Source organism: Lactuca sativa, chromosome 9, assembly GCF_002870075.4.
Source record: "Lactuca sativa cultivar Salinas chromosome 9, Lsat_Salinas_v11, whole genome shotgun sequence".
NCBI classification, from domain to species: Eukaryota; Viridiplantae; Streptophyta; class Magnoliopsida; order Asterales; family Asteraceae; genus Lactuca; species Lactuca sativa.
In genome coordinates, this window is record NC_056631.2 from 222,591,746 (window position 1) to 222,611,559 (window position 19,814).

Sequence of the window (19,814 nt, forward strand, 5' to 3'; positions counted from 1 at the left end):
TCATGAACTCGACGGGTTAGATGAACTTCTCGGCGAGTCCGATGAAGATTGCCTTGGGATTAGCGAATGGCATGGTGACTCAGCGAGTTGGCAAGTTATGCAAGGAACTCGGCGAGTAGCTCAGGGTACTCGGCGAGTTGAGGTCAACATGGACTGTTGACCTTGATAGTTGACATTTACTTTGACCAAGGTTTGACCGTTTGAATATTAAGGATAATTGGTAAGCGGGTATTTATGAAAATGGATCTTTGATGCTTATAGGTGTTGGAGTTTGGGGCAATGTTTTGGGAGCGTCATTTCGTGGTTCAGTCCGGCATTGCAAGGTGAGTTATCCTCACTAAATCAACAGGTTCTAAGGCACCAAGGCCGACCCTTTATGGATTGTATTTGGATTATTGCATGTTATGCTTACTGATTTACATCCTGGTAGTTAAGATGGTGATATGCTATGCTTTAGTGACCCGGTTGGGTCGATATCCGGGTTATAGGATTGTTGCTATGCTTTGTGATCTGTTAGATCGGTTTGACTGTTATATATATATATATATATATATATATATATATATATATATATATATATATATACATGCTAGTGTTATATGACATTTATGTGCACATGATTGTCCTGGTTATAGGATGATGCTATGTTAGTGACTGGTTAGTTCTGTACCTCGGTTATTGGGATCTTGCTATGATTAGTGATCTGTTAGATCGATTTGACTGTTATATGGTATGAGCTACAGTATGATATTTATGTGCACATGTTTGTTTGGTTGGGGGTTGGGTTAAGGCGGTCCTGCTTTGTGTTATAGGCCAATATACCCGACGAGCGGTCTGGATAGACTGTGGGCCCTGCATGACGGTCCAGTCATACCGAAGGCTTGGCATAGATCCAGATAGGTCATAGGCCCTGCGAGGCGGTCCAGTCAGGATGAAGGCTCATTATGCATGTTGTTTTATATTTGTTGATATGATTATGATTATGGTTATATGAGGTTGGTATTTTGGGGGTAACTCACTAAGCTTTCGGGCTTACAGTTTTAGTTTATTGTTTCAGGTTCAGCGGATGGCCGCGGGTAGGCGAAGGCGTGAACGTACACTTCCTCGATTGACGATTAGGATTTCTGGGAACTCTGGTGTATAAACTATTTTGAAAACAAAATGTAATAATTGAATTGTTTCAAATGATTTAAAAAGTTTTAAATTTGCTCGAATTTTATGGGTGTTACAGGGAGACTCACTAAGCTTCGTGCTTACTACTTTAAGTTTTGGTTTCAGGTACTTACGATAGCAAGGGGAAGAGCTCGGGATGACTGCAGTGCACACACCATTTTTTTAGCCTGGGATGTTTTCCTCTGATATGTGGACATGTGTTTTGATATGATACTTTGATTGATACGATGAATTATGTTTTTGAGACGGAATGATTTTGATAACTATGGTTTATTTAATAATTTAAAATGAAATTTTTGGACCGTATTTTCGGGATGTTTCAGGTTTGAGTTCAAGATAAAAATTAGGAGACACGTCTTAACAAACACCATGTTCGAATTTTTTCCACAACTCAAAAGATGAACACAAGTTCAAACTTTTATATATTTCAATCAACGCCTTACAAAATGATAGAACTTGTCTACTATAGCCGTACAAAAGATAATGGAAAAATAAATCAAAAGACACCTAATTATTATGCCAATTAATGGCTTATTTGAAACATTAAAGATTTATTAATAGAAGAAAAACAACTTCAGCATTAAAAGAACTTTTCAACTTCCAAGATGTGACCATTCCGAGGCGACTCTTAGACTTCTGAGACCTCGCTTCTCATCCTAACTCCCTCAGACTGGAAGTCGCTTTCACATCTAAGCCATTCGAAATGTGAATCCCTTTTCACATCCAAGTTCCTCTTTGCATCTAGACTCCTCTTCGTTACGACCCACAAATGAATGTGAACGGCATCACATTCGCAATGACCATTAAAGAATACAACTAGATTCGATCGATCGCAACCAAACATAACCGTCAATAGTTAAACATGGTTCACAACCATCAGTAGTCCAAATTGGATCGCAATCAGCAGACAAAACTGGATCACTTTCCATGCACAGATCTAAGCTAAAGTGACTTTTGTAATCACCTTCTAAATTCGTATCACCAATCCCACTTACTACACACCCCACATCTTATTCACCTTCAAATCCTACTTTTCCTCAAAATGACAATTTTACCCATGTCCGAAATTTACATAGATCAACAAGGATTCTTGCTACATCCACTCGTTTAAAGGATTATATTTGTAATGTTTTATTTACAATTGATAATTCTTCCTTATGCATACATATAATCACCAATCATTGTATTCTCACCTCTTCATCACCAATCACATCTGATAGTTTAGTTTTTCAAATTTCATCTATATCAAACGTCCCATCTGAACTAGCATTCTCATCATCAAGCAAATGGAATTCTTGAAGTGGGAATTTGTTATGTAAAATGAGTCCAGTGCTCTCAATAGAAACAACACTTGGGACATTGTAAAACTTCCAAAAGGCAAAAAGCTAATGGCATGTTGATGGGTGTATAAAGTTAAAACCATGGTAGATGGAACCATTGAAAGATATAAAATATGGTTTGTGGTCAATGGATTTAATCAAAAAGGAGTAAATTATCATGAAACCTTTTCCTTAATTGTTAAATTCACCACGGTACAAAGCATCATAGCTCTTGTAGACAAAAATAATTGGGACATTCATCATTTTGATGTCAATAATGTACTCCTACATGGGGATTTGCATGAATGGGTTTACATGAGATTTCCACCATGACATGAGTTACCTTTACCTGAAAGATCTTTAATGCTCAATGATCATTATGAAATGATATTTGTTAAAACATATGATCATATAGGGTCACACCATATAACAAGTAAATACTAATTGATTATTTATTAAGTAATATTATTATTAATAAATTAAATCATCACTTGTATTTAATAGGGAAATTATTGTTTTTGAGAAGACAATAATATGAAGTATAAATAGTTACATTTTAGTCATATAGTATGTTTAATATGTTATGTACATATTATTGGTCTTTTAGTATACTAATAACTAGTTGTGTACATAATACTAATAAGATGGCGTGTTAAGCACTCCGCCCTCTCTCCTCCTAGTCACCAAAATCGTCAACACCAAGGTATGGGAGGAAGATTGTTTCCTTTGACTAGCTATTTCCATTACTTGGTTGCTTGTAAGTACATGATCCATTAAATGAAGGCATGACCTTTAATTTAATCTATCTTGCATATAAAGGAGAGATGTGATACCAATGCTGGTTTACTTGCTTTTTTTCCCTTATTGAAGAATAAAAGCCGAGAGCATTTAGCAACCCTCTCATCTCCTCTTTTGTTTCTTCTTGCTTGCATTTTTTGCTTGGATTTGTTTCTCCCATGAAGTCTTATTTAATATAAGACTTAAGGGCATAAGAACATCTCCTTATAAGTAAAGGACTAGCATCCACTGGTGGGTTGGAGACTAGTTTTGGGTTGATACATATAGAGAGATTCTCCTTTGAATATTTGTCTTTCTTCATCAAATTCCAAACCTCCCCTTGAGGACTCAAAGTACATCAAAGGTTGTTATTCTTCTAAATCATGTATGGTAGTTGTCTTCTTTCCAACTCTTACAATATAATCCTTAGTGGGAATAATCTAGTTATGTTGTTCAAAATTTTAAGTTTTCTGTTTTCTTAATATCTTGAGTTTTTGAAACTATATTTGAATAAAAATCAACATCACTGTAGCACCTGGTTCTTGGTACGTATTCTTTTTATTAATTCATTAAATATTTTGCATTTTTGGCCTTGGACTCGGCGAGTTGGAGGACCACCTCGCCGAGTAGAAGCGAGAAGGGACGCTAGACTTAAGTGATGAACTCCGCGAGTCAGGTCCCGGACTCGGCGAGTAGGTGCTGGTCGGACTAAAACCCTAATCCGAGGGTTTGCACCCTATTTAAGCGATGATATGGCGGCCATATTGTCCCTTATGCTCCCAAAACACTTCTCATTGAAACTCTAGCCATTTGTGCATTGTTGAGGCCATTTTTGGTGTTCTTGTGTGGTTGTAAAGCTTAGAAGGAAGAAAGGAGCTTGGAACCTGAGTTGGGGACAGTATATCCAGGGATTTTACTTCATTTTCAGCAGCTTCAAGGTATAAAGCCCCTGTCTTGACTCATCTATGTGTTTATTCATCTTTAACTTGGAATTTCTTTGGATGGCTAAGTCATGTTTTGGTATTGGAAGTGTGGAGTGGGTTTTGACTTCAAATCTTGGCCTTAAGAGGGGTTTCATGGCATAAAGGTGCCAACTTTAGGGCCATGAGATCCCCATGCACATTATAGGACACTTTATGTGGATTTTTGAGCTACAAACCCAATGCATGTGCATCAACTTTGGAACTTTACGTATAAAGTGGACATTAGGAGGCCAGATCTATGGTTTTGGTGTGCTAGATCTCATTTAAATCAACTGTATGGAATTGGTCAAGACTACACTCGGCGAGTCCAAGGCAATCTTCTTAGAACTCGACGAGTTGTTCATCAACTCGGCGAGTCGAGGATAGAACTTATTCATCAGATGAGGGGGGGACTCGACGAGTTGTTCATTAACTCGGCGAGTCGGATGAGTTTTCATGTGACGTTCAAATGAGAGAAGAACTCGTCGAGTTGACGGCCCAACTCGACGAGTAGAGTCGTGGATAAGGACAAATGGAAGGTTAGAGACGCGGCGAGTTGGCTAGCCAACTCGGTGAGTCAGGCCAACTGGAAGTTGACTTTGACTTTGACTTGACTTGATCAGGGGTAAAATGGTCATTTTACCCAAAGAGTAGATATCAGACTCTGATTGTGTGTTTTGTGGGATTTATAGCCGGAGGATTTCCGGAGCAGCAGCAACAGATAGAGAGTTCCCACAAAGATCAGCAGCTACTACGAAGTGAGTTACCTTCCAGCAGTGGTAGGTCTACGGCCACAATGCCGAACCACCATTAGGGATCGTATGACAGATGTTTGTCTTTGTGATATTCATCTGTGTTGCTACTACCTGATATGTTATATGCTAGCATGATATGATATGTGATAGTGATAAGATTCATTTGTTAGGACCGAAGGGTAGGTTAGGCACCCCAGATATGCCTAACAGTATGTTATGATATGTTTAGCTGCTAGCATGATATGTTATTCGAGTTATAGGTAGTAGGAGGGGGAATAGTCCCCGAGGTTCAGTTGTCAGGACCGAAGAGTAGTCAGAACCCCAGAATGGCTCGACATGGGTAGGTCAGCACCCCAGAATGGCTCGACATGGGTAGGTCAGCACCCTAGAATGGCTTGACACGGGTAGGTCGGCACCCCAGAATGGTCGCACCGGGTAGGTCGGGCACCCCAGAAATGCCTAGCAGTATGTATGCTATGTGATTGTATGGTATGTGGACGATGGGGGAACTCACTAAGCTTTGTGCTTACAGTTTACAGTTTTGTTTTGAGGTACCTCTTCATCGAAGGGGAAGGAGTTGGCGCGGTAGCGGCACGTCATACACACACGCATTGGTTTTCCGCATCATGAGATGTTCTGGGATCGTACTCTGACATTATTATTATTTTTATGATTTGGTTTTCAGACACGAGATATGTTTTTATGAAAGGATATGATCGGATGATGTTTTACTACAAATGTTTTGCAAACCACTTATTTTAAATGAAATTTTTGGGCGTGAAAATTTGGGTTGTTACAACTTGGTATCAGAGCCCTAGTTTGAAGGATTCGGACACACCCTCGGGGGTGTCTGGACTCAAATTGAGGGATTAAAAGATTTTTATAAAGAATGAATTTTCTAAAGGCTAAGTAAAAGAGTTTTGAGAAGGAACAAGATGTATGATGTGCGCGACCGGCCGAGCTCAAGTAAGTTTTCCCCAGAGTACACATTCAAGTTCATGTTTTGATTTACCAGTTTCAGTAGAACTGCATGCTAGAATAGGACTAAGGATCTAGGAATGATGCCTTATGTGCCTGCTTTATGTGCTTCAGTTTTATGAGAATTGCATGCTAGTATTGAGTAGATAACAGTAGGATAGCCTGTTTAGGTTATGCCTGGTAGTATGAGCTTAGCATTGTATGCTAGTGCAGTTTCTTGTTATGAAAATAGATTTGCTTCAGTAGTTTCCTTTGTCTGAATGTTGCTTGCTTTGTGCTTTTAGGAGTTCTAGTTGTCTTTCACTAACTAGTAAACGAATATGTTAAGTTACATATTGCAAGGACTAAATAATTCCAGAAGGTTGGGTCTAGCCCTATTTCGCAGCTCTTGTTTGAGTCCAACCGTTGTAGGGTAGGATTTCTCGTTCGAAGAATTATCTAGTCTGAGTAATATGTAATAGTATTCGCGAGCTAGTTAGGGGAAGAAAGCAGGGACTTCGTATGCAGCTGATGACGGAGAGAGGGTTGGTGGTTACCTAGGGAAAGCCTAGGATGAGAGTAGCATGAGATCAGCAGTAGTAGTAGAAGGGACTTGGTGGAGTCAAGGCAGTTCTTGAGGAAAGCACGGATATATGTGGAAGGTAGTATGGGCCCGTACTACTAGAAGCAGAGGATCCGTACTTGAATTGGGGAAGGCTGAGGCGAGACCAGGAACCTTGCAGTAGATGTGATCCCTCTAAGATGTATCAGTACCACTAACAGTTGTCATTATGTATTGCAAAATGGTGGTACTACGTTCGAGGCCAGCAGTTGGCAGTTCAGGAGAGGGATCGGTTTCGGGTTCAGGTTCTGAACCAGTGGATGAGAGGCTATGCGAGTTCATCGTACCAGAGATCACCAAAGGCATCCTTGAGTCGACCCCCATCATTTTCGGGTTGATCAAGGAAGGGATAGTTGAGCTGATGGAGGACCGCCTCTGGGTGTTCAGGAGTGATATGGCATCTCGCCAGTCAGGATCTCACACACTGTCCTTTAAGGACTTCAGGAGCAGTGGTGCGACGGATTTCCACGGGGCAAAGGACCCCATTGTGGCCAGACGATGGATTGCAGACATTGAGTATGCACAACTGACCAGCTTCTACCCTGAGGGGTCGAAGGTGAGATATGCAACAGGATGTTTGAGAGACAGAGCTACAGATTGGTGGGAGTTTGTTGGTGACTCATTGTGAGCCTCGGCTATTGAGGCTATGACCTGGCCGGACTTTGTGACCCGGTTTAGAGCAGAGTTTGCGCCAGCTGTAGAGCTTCAACAGCTGGCCAGGGAGTTTTTGGATATGAGGCAGATGCCGGAGACTGTGGTGGAGATCACCGCCAAGTTCCAGGAGAGGGCGTTATTGGTGCCCTAGTATGCGTGTGATGAGGATATGAGGAGGACTCGCTACCATGACATGTTGCGAGCCGACATTCAAGAGCATGTTAGTTTTTCAACTTGTCCTACCCTGGATTCTATGATTTCCAGGGCAAGGGAGAGGGAGATAGATCTGGAGCACATCCGGAAGAGGTAGTCAGAGGAGGGACAGACGATAGGGGCTTCGGGGAAGAAGCCCAAGGGATCAGATGGTAGGCCGAAAGGCCAGTCAGGACCTGGCCACTGCAAGAAATAAGGCAGGCCACATCAGGGGGCATGTAGATTGGGATCGTCAGGCTGCTATAAGTGCGGCAAGACGGAGCACTTCAGCAGGGATTGTACCACCCCTGCACCTGTTATTCATACATCTGAGTTACTGTGTTTCCACTACAACCAGAGGGGCCACAAAAAGGCCAACTGCCCCCAGTTGACAGCAGCAGCAGCGCCAATGAAGGCGCTAGCTCCAGCGACCCTGCGGATTACAGATGGCCGGCAGGGCAAGGCAGAGGCTCCGGTGGTGAGGAGTCGGGCATTTCAGCTGACTTCCGAGGAGGCACGTGCCGCACCCGATGTAGCACCTTGTTCTTGGTACGTATTCTTTTGTCATATACATTGCATTTTGGCCTTGGACTTGGTGAGTTGAAGGTCCAACTCACCGAGTAGAAGCGGGAAGGGATGCGGGACTTGAGCGGTCAACTCGGCGAGTTGGGTCCCGGACTCGGCGAGTAGACCCTGTTTGGACAAAAACCCTAACCCGGGTGTTTGCACCCTATTTAAACACTCTAACTCGACCTCCTTTGACCCTAACACTTCCAGAGAGCTGTAGAGCGAAACCCTAGCCCCCATATTGTTCTTGTGAGTGATCTTGGCCCTGTGAAGGAAGTTTGGAGCTTAGTATAAGGAGGAGGAGGTTGAAGAGTCCAAGAAGGGGAGGTAGATCCGAAATCTACACGGTGGGAAGCTTCCATTCAGGTAGAAAAGTTCCTACCTTGATCACTAGTTTATTAGATCCCCTTTTTTGTCCCTAATTGGTGGTTTTCAAGCCCTAAAACCTCAAACTCCATGTGTTTATGCTCTATGTTCTGAAAGGACTTCAGATCTGGACCTTATGGACATCTTAGAAGTGTAAAGTCTCTGTGGTTGAAGTGATTAAGGTCCCTATTGAGTGTATGACCTCATAAAGAGCTTGGAATTGCCTTTTGGAGCTCATAGGGCCATGCATGCACGTAAAGTTTGCAACTTTACATGATAAGCATGCCCTAGGAGCTTAGATCTATGGTTTGGAACCGTTGCATGTCTCAGATTTGGTCTGTATGGGAGGAGAGTTGAAGGGACTCGGCGAGTTCTATGAAGATGGTCTTAGACTCGACGAGTTGGATGAACGACTCCGCGAGTCCTATTAAGACTGCCTGGAACTCGACGAGTTGTTCTTCAAACTCGGCGAGTCATATGATATGTTATTGAGTTAAGAAGGGTTTAATTGTAGAAGGTCCAACCCTTTGTAGCTGCACGTGGAGTTAGCAATTTAACGTGTAGCAATAGTCCCAGAAACCCAAATCCTCATGATGGATGCTCTGGTGAGGATTTGGAAGCGAGTAGGAGATCTGCTCGCGGGACTCGGTGAGTTGTTCTCGGACTCGGCGAGTCGGATCGCGGGTCGGTCTAATCGTCCCAAGAAGTGAGTTATGGGTGACTCGGTGAGTGGGAAGAGGGACTTGATGAGTTAGTACTGGGATAGTAGGAGAGGGACTCAGCGAGTCTGTGCCATGACTCGGCAAGTTCAGTCAACTAGAAGTTGACTTTGGCCAAGGAGTTGACCGTGGACCAAGGGTAGGTCAGTCATTCGACCTAAGGGTATTCATGAGCGACTAATCTATGTTTATGGATTTATATCTGGAGGATTATCGGTGCAGCAGTCAGACGTCTAGCAAGCAGACTTTCTGTAGCTACTTTTCAAGGTGAGTTTCCTTCCAGTAGGAACGGGTCTAAGGCACCAAGGCCGGCCCGTATAGACGATATGTAGTATCGAAGTGTGGCCAGAGCCCGTATCTCATAGTTGAGTTTGATTATGATATATGCTAGTATGATAGAACTGTTTATACTCGTTGTCTGTGTGATACTTGTATGTTATGGCTTAGTAGCTGAGTGCGGGCGAGGCCCATATCTCTTAGATAGCAGAGTGTAGGCGAGACCCGTATCTCCCAGATAGCGGAGTGTGGGCAAGGCTCGTATCTCCTAGTTGTTCATTATATGGTTGCATGGTATGAGGTATTGTGGGGGAACTCATTAAGCTTCATGCTTACAGTTTACTGTTTTGGTTCCAGGTACCTCTTCAGCTAGGGGGAAGGAGCTGGCGCGGTAGTGGCATATCACACACACACACACTCTTGTTTTCCGCATTATGGATTTCTGGGATGTACTCTGACATTATTATTATTATTTTCATGTTTTGGGTTTTCAGACATGATATATGTTTTATGAAATGATATGATCAGATGATGTTTTACTACAATTGTCTTACAAACCACTTAATTTAAATGAAAATTTTTGGGCGTGAAATTTGGGTCGCTACAAGTTGGTATCAGAGCCCTGATTTGAGGGATTCGGACACACCCTCCGGAGTGTCCGAACTCAAATTGAGGGAATAAAAGAATTTTCTAAAAATACTGATTTTTCCTAAAAGGTAAACTAAAGAGTTTTTGGGAAAAGTACGAAGTGTGTGATGTGCGCGACCGGCCGACCTCAAGTAAGTATTCCCCAAAGTACCCATACGAGATGTGTTATGTTTATCAGTTTCAATAGAACAGCATGCTAGTATAGGACTAAGAATCTAGGAATGATGCCTTATGTGCCTGTTATATGTGTTCCTGCTTATGAAAACTGCATGCTAGTATTGAGTAGACAGCAGTAGGGTAGCCTGTATCGGTTATGCCTAATAGTGTGAGCTTAGCATTGTATGCTAGTATAGTTCCTGCCTTGAGGAAGTGATTGTTGATATCGTTCCCTCTTCGTCTGAATGTTGCTTGCTTTGTGCTTTGAGAGACTTCGGGTGATGGGGGTTAGCTATCAGGTGGATACATTAGATCACATACGATTAGGGTCGGATAATCTCAAAGTGAGGGGTTTGACTTTATTTCGTAGCTCTTGTTTGAGTCCTAACCATGGTAGGGGTGGGCCCCTTACTCGAAGGATTATCTGAGCCTCATTGCATGTGATTGTATCCAGGTGATGGCTAAGCAACATCACACAGAGACCTTCAGCAGCGGAGGACTGATTAGGGTAGGGTCAGGAGTTCCCTAGGCAAGCCTAGGATGAGGATAGCAGAGAGCAGTAGTGATGAAGGGACTTGGTGGAGTCGAAGCAGTCCTTGAGGAAAGTACGGATAGATGTGGAAGGTAGTATGGGCCCGTACTACTGAAAGCAGAAGATCCGTACTCAAGTCAAGGAAGGCTAAGGCAAGACCAAGGAACTCATGGTAGATGTAATCCCTCTAGTGTGTTAGCATCGCTGATGATTATTATGGTGTATTGCAGAATGGTGGTGCTACATCCAAGGCCAGCAGTTGGCAGTTCAGGAGAGGGATAGGGATTAGGTTCAGGTTCAGGTTCCGAGCCAGTTGATGAGAGCCTAAGCGAGTTCATCGTGTCAGAGATCACTAGAGGCATCCTTAAGTCGAACCCTATCATCTTCGGGTCGATTAAAGAAGGGATAGTCAAGCTGATGGAGGACCGCCTTAGGACGTTCAGGAGTGATATGGCATCAGGCCAGTCAGGATCCCGCACACTGTCCTTTAAGGACTTCAGGGGCAGTGGTGCACCAGATTTCCATGGGGCGAAGGACCCCATTGCGGCCAGACGATGGATCGCAGACATTGAGTCTGAAAAATTGATTAGCTTCTGCCCTGAGGGGTCAAAGGTGAGGTATGCAGCAGGGTGTTTACGAGACCGAGCTAGAGATTGGTGGGAGTCCGTCGGTGACTCATTGGGAGCCTCGGCTGTTAAGGCTATGACCTGGTCGGACTTTGTGACCAGATTCAGGGTAGAGTTTGCGCCGGCTATCGAGCTTTAGCAGCTGGCCAGGGAATTTTTGGATATGAGGCAGATGACGATGACTGTGGCGGAGATCACCGCTAAGTTCCGGGAGAGGGCGTTGTTAGTGCCCCAATATGCAAGTGATGAGGATATGAGGAGGACCCGCTACCATGACATGCTACGGGCTGACATCCGAGAGCATGTTAGCTTTTCAGCTTGCCCTACCCTGGAGTCCATGATTGCCAGGGCAAGGGAGAGCGATATTGATTTGGAGCATATTCGGAAGAGGAAGGCAGAGGCGGGGCAGGTGGTTGGGGCTTTGGGGAAGAAGCCCAAGGGATCAGATGGTAGGCCGAAAGGCCAAGGAGGATCGGGCCACTGTGGGAAATGTAGCAGGTCGCACGAGGGAGCGTGTAGATTGGGATCGTCAGGTTGCTACAAGTGCGGCAAGACGGGACACTTTAGCAGGGATTGTACTGCCCCTGCTTCGATTGTTCAGACATCTAAGTTGTTGTGTTTCCACTGCAACCAGAGGGGCCACAAGAGGGCCAATTGCCCTCAGTTGACAGCAGCAGCAGCACCGGTGAAGGCTCCAGCCCCAGCGACCTTGCGGATCACAGATGGCCGGCAGGTCAAGTCGGAGGCTCCAGTGGTGAGGAGTCGGGCCTTTCAGCTGACTACAGAGGAGGCACGCGCCACACCCGATGTGGTGACGGGTATAATTTCTTATCTATGCTTTTATGTTATGCTGCTGTGATTTTGATATGTTGCATGTACGTGCCTTGTTTAGGATCGTTCCATGTGAACGGTATCCCCGTTCAGGTGTTGTTTGATTCGGGTGCTACCCGATCGTTTGTTTCTCTTGCGCTTAGCAAGAAGTTTTCTGGGTCTGCGGGCATGTTGGATTGCACTCTGGAGGTCGATATTGCGGACGACCGGTCGGTGCGAGCATCTGAGGTCTTCCGAGATTGTGTGCTGAGATTATTTGAGGAGCGCTACCTGGTGGATCTGGTTCCCATACCTTTACGGGGGAACAAGGTCATTATCGGTATGGATTGGTTGAGCCCCAATGGGGCAGTGATAGACTGCGCGCAACAGCTAGTGCGAATCAGAGCCCCAAGTGGGGGAGAGTTGGTGATTCAGGGTGAGAGACCACAGCGAGGGCCAGCCTTATGCTCGGCGGCGAGAGCGAGGCGTTACCTTCAGCAGGGTTGCGCAGGATATGTCGCTTATGTCATGGACACCCGGGAGGCGGGTAAGGCAATAGTGGACGATGTGCCCGTGGTTCGAGAGTTTGTGGATGTATTCCCCGAGGAGTTGCCTGGGATACCTCCGGAGTGACAGGTGGAGTTCAGGATTGACCTAGTCCCTGGTGCAACTCCAATAGCCAAGGCACCATATCGGTTGGCTCCTCCCGAGATGCAGGAGTTGTCTACACAGCTGCAGGAGCTGATGGACAAGGGATTCATTAGACCGAGTAGTTCTCCCTGGGGAATCCCGATTCTGTTTGTGAAGAAGAAGGACGGGTCGCATCGTATGTGTATAGACTATAGGGAGCTGAATAAGGTAATGGTGAAGAACCATTACCCACTCCCGAGGATTGACGACCTCTTTGACCAGCTGCAGGGAGCATCTTGGTTCTCCAATATTGATTTGCGTTCAGGGTACCATCAGATGAGGGTTAGAGAGGAGGATGTGCAGAAGACGGCATTTCGGACGCGCTATGGCCATTATGAGTTCGTGGTGATGCCGTTTGGGCTCACCAATGCTCATGTCACGTTCATGGACCTCATGAACCGCGTGTGCAGATCGATGTTGGACCGGTATGTGATTGTTTTCATTGATGACATTTTGGTTTATTCTAAGACGTAGGAGGAGCACGAGGGGCATCTACGAGAGGTGTTGGAGATCCTGAGGAGGGAGAGCTTATATGCTAAGTTCTCCAACTGTGAGTTCTAGTTGCGGGAGGTGCAGTTTCTTGGGCACCTTGTCAACCAGGACGGGATTTCGGTGGATCCAGCCAAGGTAGAGGCTGTGATGAGGTGGGAGGTTCCGAAGTCTCCATCTGAGATTTGGAGTTTCCTGGGGTTGGCAGGGTACTATCGTAGATTCATCCAGGATTTCTCCAAGATAGTTGTACCCTTGACGCGGCTAACGAGGAAGGCCGTAGTCTTCCGATGGGGGCCAGAGCAGCAAGCGGCGTTTGAGACGTTGAGGCAAAGATTGTGCAAGGTGCCAATCTTAGCCCTGCTAGAGGGCGTGGAGGATTTCGTTGTTTATTGTGACGCGTCTATCTCAGGCCTGGGCATTGTATTGATGCAGAGAGGGCATGTCATTGCTTACGTCTCGAGGCAGTTGAAGCCTCACGAGGCGAACTACCCGACGCATGATTTAGAGCTAGGGGATGTGATGTTCGCCCTCAAGACTTGGCGTCATTACCTTTACGGGGTTCGCTGTACGATTTACACGGACCACAAGAGCTTGAGGTACCTTAAGAATCAGCCGAATCTGAATATGAGACAGCGTCAGTGGATGGACGTGGTGAAGGATTATGATTGTGAGATCCTTTACCACCCGGTGAAGGCCAATGTGGTGGCCGACACGCTTAGCCGCAAGGCAGCACCGATCAAGGATGTCTGTCTTGGGATGACCGTGGTGACCCCGCTGCTGGAGCACATTCGGGAGGCTCAGCAGGAGGCAATGAAGGAGGAACATCGGAAGAGTGAGCGTATAGTGGGTCAGGTTTCCTCCTTCGACTATGACAGCAGGGGATTATTGACATTACACCGCAGGGTGTGGGTTCCATACCTCAGAGGCGTGCACCAGGTCCTGATGGAGGAGGCGCACAAATCTAGATTCTCCATTCATCCCAGGGCGACAAAGATGTATAGGGATCTTCGTCTAGACTATTGGTGGCCCTGCATGAAGCGGGATGTGGCATGGTATGTGGAGCGGTGCTTGACCTGCAAGAAGGTCAAAGCCGATCATCAAAGACCACACGGCAAGATGCAGCCGTTGGATATTCCGCTGTGGAAATGGGAGGATATTACGATGGATTTTATCACCAAGCTTCCCAGGACCACGCGGGGAGTGGATTCAATATGGGTCATCGTCGATCGATTGACCAAGAGCGTCCACTTTATCCCGATTCAGGAGAGCATCTCGGCCGAGAAATTGGTCGATATCTATATCAAGGAGGTGGTGACGCGGCATGGAGTGCCAGTTTTGGTGATTTCGAATAGGGATGTGCGGTTCACTTACAGGTTTTGGAAGAAATTCCATGACGAGTTGGGTACTCATCTGCATTTCAGCACCGCCTTTCACCCGCAGACGGATGGCCAGGGCGAGCGGACCATCCAGACTATGGAGGATATGTTGTGGGCATGTGTTTTAGACTTCGGAGGTAGCTGGGATGCCTACCTTCCGTTGGCAGAGCTCACGTATAATAATAGCTATCATGCGAGTATCAATCATCCTCCCTTAGAGATATTGTATGGGAGGAGGTGCAGGACCCCGATATGTTGGGGTGAGGTTGGCCAGAGGGTCATGGGGAGCACCGAAGTAGTGCTCAAGACGACAGAGAACATTCAGCAGGTCCGGAGCAGGCTCAGACTGCTCAGAGTCGGCAAAAAACTTATGCCGACAAGCGTCGATCAGACCTGGAGTTCCAGGTCAGGGATATGGTTCTCCTGAAGGTATCGCCAAAGAAGGGCATCATCCGATTCAGGAAGCGAGGCAAGTTGGGCCCCAGGTACATTGGACCCTTCAGGGTTGTAGCCCGCATAGGCAAGGTGGCGTACCGGTTGGATCTGCCAGCCCAGCTCAGACAGATCCACAACACTTTCCACGTCTTTCAGCTGCGGAAGTGCCTGGTGGACGACTCAGCAGTGGTACCCTTGGAGGACATTCCGGTTGATCACAGCCTGGATTACATCGAGTGGCCTGTAGCGATCTTTGATCGGAAGTCAAAGGATCTGAGGAACAAAAGAGTGGAGCTCGTGAAGGTGCAATGGCAGCACCGGAAGGGGTCGGAGTGGACTTGGGAGCCGGTGGACGAGATGATGGAGCATTACCCCGATCTGTTTCAGGAACGAGCAGCACACTTTGAGGACGAAGTCTAAAATAAGTGGGGGAGATTTGTAGCACCTGGTTCTTGGTACGTATTCTTTTTATTAATTCATTAAATATTTTGCATTTTTGGCCTTGGACTCGGCGAGTTGAAGGACCAACTCGCTAAGTAGAAGCGAGAAGGGACGCGGGACTTAAGTGATGAACTCGGCGAGTCGGGTCCCAGACTCGGCGAGTAGGTGTTGCTCGGACTAAAACCCTAATCCGAGGGTTTGCACCCTATTTAAGCGATGATATGGCGGCCATATTGTCCCTTATGCTCCCAAAACACTTCTCATTGAAACTCTAGCCATTTGTGCATTGTTGAGTCCATTTTTGGTGTTCTTGTGTGGTTGTAAAGCTTAGAAGGAAGAAAGGAGCTTGGAACCTGAGTTGGGGACAGTATATCCAGGGATTTTACTTCATTTTCAGCAGCTTCAAGGTATAAAGCCCCTGTCTTGACTCATCTATGTGTTTATTCATCTTTAACTTGGAATTTCTTTGGATGGCTAAGTCATGTTTTGGTATTGGAAGTGTGGAGTGGGTTTTGACTTCAAATCTTGGCCTTAAGAGGGGTTTCATGGCATAAAGGTGCCAACTTTAGGGCCATGAGATCCCCATGCACATTATAGGACACTTTATGTGGATTTTTGAGCTACAAACCCCATGCATGTGCATCAACTTTGGAACTTTACGTATAAAGCGGACATTAGGAGGCCAGATCTATGGTTTTGGTGTGCTAGATCTCATTTAAATCAACTGTATGGAATTGGTCAAGACTGCACTCGGCGAGTCCGTTCTTGGACTCGGCGAGTCCAAGACAATCTTCTTAGAACTCGACGAGTTGTTCATCAACTCGGCGAGTCAAGGACAGAACTTGTTCATCAGATGAGGGTGGACTCGACGAGTTGTTCATTAACTCGGTGAGTCGGATGAGTTTTCATGTGACGTTTAAATGAGAGAAGAGCTCGTCGAGTTGACGGCCCAACTCGACGAGTAGAGTCGTGGATAACGACAAATGGAAGGTTAGGGACTCGGCGAGTCAGGCCAATTGGAATTTGAATTTGACTTTGACTTGACTTGATCATGGGTAAAATGGTCATTTTACCCAAAGAGTAGATATCAGACTCTGATTGTGTGTTTTGTGGGATTTATAGCCGGAGGATTTCCGGAGCAGCAGCAACAGATAGAGAGTTCCCACATAGATCAGCAGCTACTACGAGGTGAGTTACCTTCCAGTAGCAGTGGGTCTACGGCCACAATGCCGGACCACCAGTAGGGATCGTATGACATATGTTTGTCTTTGTGATATTCATTTGTGTTGCTACTACCTGATATGTTATATGCTAGCGTGATATGATATGTGATAGTGATAAGATTCGGTTGTTAGGACCGAAGGGTAGGTTAGGCACCCCAGATATGCCTAACAGTATGTTATGATATGTTTAGCTGCTAGCATGATATGTTATTCGAGTTAGAGGTAGTAGGAGGGGGAATAGTCCCCAAGGTTCGGTTGTCAGGACCGAAGGGTAGTCAGCACCCCAGAATGGCTCGGCATGGGTAGGTGAGCACCCCATAATGGCTTGACACAGGTAGGTCGGCACCCCAAAATGGCCGTACGGGTAGGTCGGCACCCCAGAATGGCCGCACCGGGTAGGTCGGGCACCCCAGAAATGCCTGGCAGTATGTATGCTATGTGATTGTATGGTATGTGGACGATGGGGGAACTCATTAAGCTTTATGCTTATAGTTTACAGTTTTGTTTTCAGGTACCTCTTCAGCAAAGGGGAAGGAGTTGGCGCGGTAGCGGCACGTCATACACACACACGCATTGGTTTTCCGCTCATGAGATGTTCTGGATCGTACTCTGACATTATTATTGTTTTTATGATTTGGTTTTCAAAAACGAGATATGTTTTTATGAAATGATATGATCAGATGATGTTTTACTACACATGTTTTGCAAACCACTTATTTTAAATGATATTTTTGGGCGTGAAAATTTGGGTTGTTACAATCACCATCATTAGTTTGCAGATGTATAAGTTTTTATATGGCTTAAAACAAGTTTCTCGATAGTGGTATTCCAAATTGTTCTCAACTTTAAGCCAACAAGGATATTCTCATTCTGCTTTCATTAAAAAATATACAGGTTCCTTTATTCTTGTGGAAATTTATGTTGATGATATACTTGTTACTTGGAACAATACATTGGAAATAATAAACTTGAAGACTTTCTTGCACAACCAATTCCAGATAAATGATTTAGGCTTACTTCATTTATTTCTTGGAATTGAATTCAACAAAATCAATGGAGGTATGGTTGTTCATCAAAGTAAATTCATCAAAGAGTTATTACATGCCTATGATGTTCATGTCTTCATGATACATCAACTGTTACCACACCACTTCCCTCCAAATCTAAACTTTTACCAATCATGGATAGCCCATTACCAGATCCTACCCTTTATAGATAAATAATTGGCAAGCTTAATTTTCTTCTCCGCTTCAGACATGATCTTTCATACTCAATTCAATGCTTGATTCAGTTCAGTAAAACCTCATCTCAAGCACATTATAAAGTTGTTATTCATGTTCTTCATTATCTTAAATGAACAATGTATCAATCACTTTACTTTAATGATTCTCCAAAGTTTACACTTGAAGCATATTGTGACTCTAATTGTGTTGTATGTCCAATCACCATGCGCTTTATAATGGCTATTATATTACATTTGGTGGAGCTCCAATTTCATGAAAATCAAAAAAGCAGTTGACTGTTTCTTTATCATCCGTTGAACTAGGGTATCACTCCATGAGAAAGGTATGTGCTGAACTAGCATGGCTTAGTAATTTATTTCAAGAATTGGAGGTTCCAAATATCACACCCATCCATCTAAAATGTGATAATTTAGCATCTATATACATTGCTTCCAACCTTCTTTTCCACAAACGTATGAAGTATATTGAAATTGATTGTCATTATGTTTGAGAACAATTTCAAGTTGGCTTAATAAATTTGTCTCATGTTTCAACAATTGATCAAAATGCCAATATCTTTACAAAACCACTTCAAAGTACTCTGACATTTGAAGGTTGTTTCCAAGCTTGATATACTTAAATGCCCACAAGTTTGCGGGGGTGTTAACCAACTAGTTTCAAGTTAGTTAGAAGTTTGTTAATTCTAAGGGCATTTTAGTAATTTTATAATGTTTCAGTTATTTATTTGTTATTTTATATATTAATCTTGTGTGAATGAAGATGAGTAATTCTGTAATTCAATTGAAATCTTTCTCTCGTTTTTTTTTTTTTCGTTTTATTGATTACAACACCTTACTACATGACATTGTCATGTCATGTGGTATCCGGGAATTAAGAGGAGTGCAAACCAACTAATTTATATATTTAAACAACTAATATTAAGTATAAACACATGGGATAAAGACACAAAACAATAAAAATCCACCAATTGTCTTATGTAAATATCCCAATGTTTTACCTACCAAAATTGGTAATATTATTATATTAATATTTATAATTTTCAGGAACGCATAAAAAGGTTAGATTATAAATAAAAATATAAATTATTGATCTTAGTAGGTTGTGTAAAAATGCATCATTTTTGTGCAAAAATAATGTAATTCAAATTTACTTGGATAAATATCTTTAACATGTTACCTAATGAACCGATGAAACGGATTAAGTTATCTAATTTTATTATTAAAAAAAAAGCATATTTGATAAAAAGGTGAAGCATGAAATAAAGTTAAGAATTGATGACATTATCGCTTTTAGTGGATACGATGGCTGATGGGCTCACAAAATATTGGGTGGTTAGGCAAGGAAAAAAGTAACATGTGTTCAATTTATTTTGTTGTTATCGGTTTTAATATATTATTTCTTAATTGTTTAATATTTATCTACCGGAGATAAAAATATAATATTAAAATTAGAAAACTCAAAGTACTTGATAGTTGATATTCATAAATAAATGCTGTAACATGATATTAAGAAAAGTAGATGGCGTCTCCGTGTTCAGTTTTATTATAACAACGACTCACCCAAACATATAAATTAGATCAATAAAAATACATTATCAAAATGGTTTTAAAAGCGAAATTGGGGCAAAGTCTATCCAATGATAGTGAGGTCATGTCATAAGCCAAAAGTCTAGTTGGAATTCTAAGTCATCACGAGCATGTGAGAGTTGAGAAAACTGAAGTCCACGTAAATCCAACTTTTAACTATACAAGCCTAAGAGTTTTTATTAGATAATGGTAGTATAAAAAAGAACAATCATAAAA